The sequence below is a fragment of the Lycium ferocissimum genome, chromosome 3 (assembly GCF_029784015.1).
Source record: "Lycium ferocissimum isolate CSIRO_LF1 chromosome 3, AGI_CSIRO_Lferr_CH_V1, whole genome shotgun sequence".
In the NCBI taxonomy this organism is placed as follows: Eukaryota; Viridiplantae; Streptophyta; class Magnoliopsida; order Solanales; family Solanaceae; genus Lycium; species Lycium ferocissimum.
The window spans coordinates 31,920,391-31,927,602 of record NC_081344.1 but is presented as its reverse complement, the minus strand read 5'-3'; positions in this window follow the sequence as shown (position 1 = coordinate 31,927,602).

Below are 7,212 nucleotides of genomic sequence, written 5' to 3'. Positions count from 1 at the left end.
AGAATGAAAAATAAAACTCTTAGTATTCTATGGAATCAAGAACGCACGATAATGAATGAAAGATTACAGTTTTTTTAGATGTCCTATAGCCTCTCAAAGATAGATACGAAGCTCATCATACTGATCCTCAAGACTCTACTAGACATTGTTTTTGTACTTCTGAGACCGAATAACCTAAAGCTCTGATACCGAAATTATCATGACCCAATTTCATAAGCCGTGAAGGCACTAACTCTCACCAAGTTAGTAAGCCATGCACAACCCATTAGGACAATTTATAAGGAAATAAAATGCGGAAAGAAATCATACGAGTCATTTTAAAGTCTAAATAAGTTGCTAGTCATAGCAAAACATGATAAATTGTTACAACCCCCAAAATCTGGATGTCACTAGTACAAGAGTGAACTAAATGGAGTATAAGTATTGAAATACATCCTGAGAATACATAAGTTGTCCGAAACAAAAGACAGAAGTAAATATAACTGAAGAAGAAGATTTGGTGCCATGATCTACTGATGGCTCACCCCGAATCGGCTAGATAGTCTCCTCAACAGCCAGCAGTATCCTAAGATCCTTTAGTACTGGGCACAGAATCTCCACACAAAAAGGTTGCAGCAAGCGTAGCGTGAGTGCAGAAAACAACGTGTACTCAACAGCATCATCGACTGAGTTTAGCGAAAACAGAGATAAGGATTGGCCTACGATTACTACTTCCGTACTTAACCGCTATTAGTTCACAGTAGTAATAGTAATAATCAGAATACTCCACTCTAATTTCAAGTTAAAAGCCAAAGTAAAGCTCCTAAACCACCAGTCCAACAAGATTCCAAGTAAGCAATCAAGGCAAGCCAGGCAAATAACTCAACAAGTCACACTAACGATCAAAGAGATAATATGCAAAGATTTAATTTGAAGTACAGTGCAATGCAGTACAAGGCTTGTATCCACCTCACGGTGCATACGCGTTCGAATTTTAATGAATCGTGACCTATGGGAGACTCGCGAGGTCCATATACCAACTCGATATTCTTAGATCTCCCTGATCACATCGGGTCCCCCACTATTTAGGTGTCTAATCACAATACTCGGCCCTTGGGCTCACATTACCTGTCATATAGACAATCTGGTGCAAAATGCCATCATCACTCCATCTGGAATCATTTCCCATCGGACCTTTCACTAGTACCCTCAAATGAACATGAGATACTATGATAAGCATGAATATTACATGCAACATGATAAGTAACCAATGCTAAGCAATAAAGACTCAATCTTTAGCTTTTTTCACCTTTTAAACAAGTATTTAGGAGTGATGAGAAACACATAATCACAATGAGATAGGTAATAGGCATAGAAGCAACAAATAAGGGATCTCATATCCCAATCACAGATACAAATCAACCTATGCTATCAGCCAATGCCCAAAGCATGGCATTCAGACCGGACTATACATTAAAATTACACAAATACCCTTAACATGGCACCGGTATTCGTACAAGTGCTCGTCACCTCGCAATTATCGAGACCCTCTTATTTACCCTATTAATCCCTCTTCATATGTTCAATTAAATCAACCATGATGCTTAAGTTAAGGTTTATAGTCTCAATATACCTGGTACGAAGTCCAACAAATCATTGTAGAGCCTTAGGCTTCCGCAGAGCCTCGGCCTTCCGCAGAGCCTCTGAACAATCCCAATCTGCTCAAACGCAGATTATGCGTAAGAATACGAGACAAACGATGCCTATATTACCTCATAAAATATTTGGGTTTGGAAAGTCAATCCCAAAAACCCCGTTCTAAGCCCCAAAGGTCAAATCCATAATTTCGTTGAAAAATCAGGTTCAATATGGTCTAATTATTATTCTGGGAAGTCATACGAATCGAATGACACCCATAGCGACATACTTTAAATTCGAACCCAAAAAGTCGCCAAAATAAGATTCTGAGCCAAGAAGGCAAAATAGCAATTTCAGTCCAAAATTAGTTTACCCATGACTAACAGAGTCTAAATAACAAAAATCTATCAAATCCATCCATAATTTCATGCTTAATCGAATAAATCTCTTAACTCAAGCCTAGGGTTTCAAACCCCCAATTTATGACTCCCAATTCATGAATCCTAACATGAAAACCCTTTCTAATCCATGGAATAATCATAAAAGGAAGGTTAGGATCTTATCCAATAAATGAACTTTGCAAAATCTGCCAAAATCACCTCCAATCGAGCTCCCAAAAGATAATTATGTGAATGAGGAGGCAAATCACGATTTGCGGGTTTTTAGAATCTGCCTAAATATCCCTCCTTCGCGATTGCGGGACACAGCCACGCGATCGCAAGGACACGAAAAATTTACTCATCGCAATTGCGGTTAGAGCCTCACGATCATGATGACCAGATTACCTGAAGCATGCGGACGTGATGCCTCTTCGCGACACCCGAAACTGCTGAAACTAGCAAAATCTGGTTTTTCACCCTTTCACCCGGAAAACTCGAGACTCCTCCCAAACTTCCCGGATACAAACTAAATATTCATCTTAGCTTAAAAACACGCTACGAACTCAACCGGCGCACTCTGAATTTCCAAAGGAGGTCATCTTGACCTGGGCAACCCCAAACGCCTTAAAACTAGCTTTCTAACCAAATGACTAAAATGCCTCTGATCCCCTCAGGAACCGAACCAACTACTCAACCAAGCTATAATCGACATTGCGAAACTAATCGAATTGACAAAATTCCTAAAAAGACTCATTTACCCCCACTCCATTTTGTCACTTGAATCACACCAGATTGTCTTTAGAATCACTCCACCCGCCCCCACAAGTCAAATAAATCATGATGAAGCTAGTGGAAGGGCCAAATAAGGGTAAAACAGTCAAATATCCAAAATGACCTAACGGGTCATTACAAAAACTCATTCGGAACCTCCCGTAAAGCAAACATGCATTTCAGTCATAAAACAGGCTACAAACCTGCTCGTACACTCAAAACATAGAAACGGGGTCATCTTGACCCGATGTTGACCGTGGTCAACTCTAATCTTTAAAATTAACTAGTTTCCAACCAAAGTTTCAAATCACTCCTGAGCCTCTTGGGATATGTACCGACCCCTCGAATAAGTCATAAATCATGTTCCGAACCTCAAAAAATTGATGAAACACCGATACAAGTCCATTAACCCCGATGTTTACTTTGGTCAAATTAAGGACTTCTAATTTTACTATTTCTGAACTAGTACTCACCCATTTGCCTCGAGAATCATGCCACACATTCTCGCAAGTCATAAATACCATAATAAAACTATTGTAAGGGTATCTTAGGAAAGAAAATCCAAAAAGCTCCAAAACGACCAAGCGGGACGTTGCACTAATCTGTCTCCAAAGAGAATAGTAGGATGGTCCCCCCCCCCCCCCCCTTAAATTGATAATTCTTTCTTGTACTATTTTTTTATTTTAGAAAAAGAAAAACTAGTTTTCACTTAAAAAGGAAAAGGTGTTGATTGTAGCTTTCTCCTTGTTTATATCTAGATTGAACGATAATACTCACTACAACTTTATTCTCTCTCAAAGAAAAAGCTCCAAGCAATAATATTTTCTTAAGGACGGTGGGTGCCTTTAAACGACATCTTCATGGAGAGTCCACGACTGGTCAATCAAGACGTATCACTCAGCCTAAGGATCCTTCTATGGTTTCGATACTGGCTGATGTCAATGCACATCATAAATCATCGTATATTGAGGCTTTGGAGTTTTGAGCTCTGAAAATTCCCAATTCATTGCTCCATTAATAACCAGACACACGACCCATAATGGTAAGCCCGTCGTGATCTTTAAAGCTTCTACTTACTATAGGGGTAGATGAATGTAAATTGACTTTAGTGGGGAAACTCACGATGGGTAGGCCGAGAATTGACATTATTAGGTCTAGATTCTTGGAATAAATTCCTTTTGAAGGCAAAGTTCTTCCTGGCATTGGCATTTGTCTTTTAATTTTAAGAGATTGTGGTGTGACTGAGTTTGACTCTATGCATGGCATGGCATTAGACTTGGTATGATGTTATGTGAGAGTGTAGCCTCCGAGGTCTTTGCCGGAGTACGTAAAAAAGATAGACAGTGCTCGTGACGAGGTCTTTACCAGAGCGAGATGAGTGCTCGTGAATTGAGGTAATTTATCAGAGCGAGATGAGTGCTTGTGTCCGAGGTCATTTATCGAAACGAGGGTATATAGACTTCGCGGGTCCCTCTTGGGTCATGACTTTGAGGCATTTCCCTTAGCATGTGTGTACGCATACGGAGAGGAGGCCTGGGGACATTGTATAGCACTGTATCTCATTGGATTGCATCCCACATCATTGCATGATATATTTTCTCATTGATTTCTTATGGATGACTTTATTGAGTTATTGTTTGCTTGTAGGGTCCTTCTATTTAGAAATTCGACGGATCACACTTAGGCCTATGATCTAAAGACTGTTGACACTTACTGTGTCATATGTTGCTATGAACTATTATCTTACCATGCTTAGTAATTGTACTTGATCAATTATCTGCTCTACTTGTTAATTTCTGTCTATTTATATGCGCTATCTAATCATTCTCAACCTATGATACCTGCGAGTACTATGTTTGTACTCATACTACTCTTGCTGATGAATATTATAGAAGTATTTTTATGAATATGAGGTCTATTCCAAAAGTGTAATAAAACTGAAAATGTGTCTTTTTTCTGGATCTCACCAGTTTATGCCAAATCTACCTCAGGTAGGAGGAGGAAACTTTAGAGGAATATGAGAGATATGAGTAACATTATCAATGATCCTAGGTTAGTTTTTGGGGACTTAAGTGTTATTTTATCATCTGACTAAAAAAGATGTGGGAGACAATATAGGTTAAGCAAAAATCTAGACTTTATCAACTGTCTAGAGGATTGTGACTTGGAAGATTCAGGTTACACAGGCAATGCCTACACTTGGTGAAATTGCAGGAGGAGAAGGAAAAGGATTTGTAAGAGGTTAGATAGGGTTTTGGTTAATGACAAATGGCTTGATACTTTTAGAATATTAGCATGGATCACAAGGCTAAATCAGGCTCAAACCTCAGTGTGCTTCACTTGAGGAATTTCAACGTCAACCAAGATATCATCAAATACTTTAAGTTTTAAAAATTTTGCATTCATCAACTTAGTTATAAGGAGCTGGATAAGGAGGCATAGCGTATTGAAGTTCAGGGCAATGCCCAGTGGACTTTATAGCAGAAATTGAAAAATCTTTCAAGGAAGCTGAGTAGTTGGTCAAGGCAAAGCATTGGTAATATATTTGATAATATTCAATACCTGGAAGATCACACTGATGCTATGGAAGAGGTTTTTGAATATGATGACTCAGATATAAATAGGAAAAGCACGCACAAGGCTCAGGCAGAATACATTCACTGGCTCAAGTAGGAAAACTGTATTTTGAAACAAAGATCTACGGTTAAATGGACTGAGGAAGGTGATTCTAATTCTAAGTATTTTCATCGTGTCATTAGCCAGATTAGGAGAAGAACCCAAATTCATAGAATCAAAAACAAGGAGGGCTAATGGATTGAAGAAAATGCAGATATCCGAAAGCAGCTATAAAACATTTCTCAGACTTATTCACTAAGAAGGACTCTGAGGATCAGGATAATGTTTTCAGACATGTGGAGCCTATTATCACTAATGAGGACAACCACATGATTTAGGATGTCACTACTTAGGAAAAGGCGAAAGATGTAGTTTTCTCAGTCAATTATGAAAATGCAGCTGGCCCAAATGGTTTCAATGGCCTTCTTTTCCACAATTCATGGGAGATGATCCAAACTGATATTTGCAACTATGTTCAAGCTTTGTTTACTAGGGAAGAGTTGAGTAGGTATTTTACTCACTTCCAAAGATCAAGAATCCCTCAGAATTCTCTCAACTGAGACCAATAAGCTTGACCAATATTACTAACAAGATCATTTCCAAGATATTGGCCAGGAGGTTTTCTTCTCTTCTTCCCAGCATAATCTCAGAAAATCAAGCTGGTTTTGTCTAGGGCAAACTCATTACAGAAAATGTGTATTTGGCACAAGAGTTGACTCATGGTATTAAGCATCATGATGGATCAGGAATTCTTATCATAAAGCTATATGTATAAGGCTTATGACAGGTTTTCTTCGTCTTTTCTTATGGATGCTATGAGAAAGCTTATTTTTTAGCCAATGTGGTTAATATCATATTTATGTTATTATCCAATAATTGATACTCAGTAATCATAAATGGTACTAGGTATGAGTTTTTTGACTCTTCAAGAGGTCTAAAGTAGGGTGATCCCCTCTCCCATGCCCTCTTTATCATTGTTACAGAGGTTTTGTCTAGGAATCTCACTAGCCTTAGCAATTCTCCAAATTACAAAGGCTTTGTTATGAGTAAAACGGATCTGCAAACCCTACACCATGGCTGCTCTGGTTTCTCCTAAGACTATTATTGAACAAATTGAGATGTATTTTGCTAATTTTTTTGGGGCACAAAATAAGGAAAAACAAGTATAATGGGTGCACTTGGGATAATATGTCCAATCCCCATGATGAAGCTGGACTGGGTTTCAAAAAAAATTCAAGATATCAGTTATGCTTTCTATGCAAAGAGATGGTGAAGATACATGAGTGAAAAGACTAGATTGACTAAATTTCTATATCTAGAAGGGCTCGGGTGTGTTTTAGACTCTTAGTTGAGAAACTAGTTTAAGTGATGAATTGGAGTTGACCACGGTCAACATCGGTTCAAGAAGATCCTGTATGGGTGTTTTGAGTACGCGAGAAGGTTCATAGCTTATTTTATGACTGAAATTTCATATTTGATTTGTGTCCGGAAGGTTCCAAATGAGTTTCAGGTGTTGATTCTAAATTCGGGGGAGACCAAAAATTTTTGGTATCCAGTTGTTGGTTTTCTTCTTCACAGTTGTGAGGTGGGAACTGCGATCGTGAAGCTTAGGACGGTTGGTCATCGCGATCATGATCCTCGAGTCGTGATCCAAAGCTTGTTAACTCAGGGGAGCGTGATCACGAAGGGTGATCCTACGATCGCAATTAAGGGGTCACCTGGGCAAAAAGTTAAATCCTCAATTTGTTATTTGACAATTTATTTCATATCTCAAGATAGAGACCTCGATTTTTGGAGATTATTTAAGGGATTTGCAAGATTCATCATG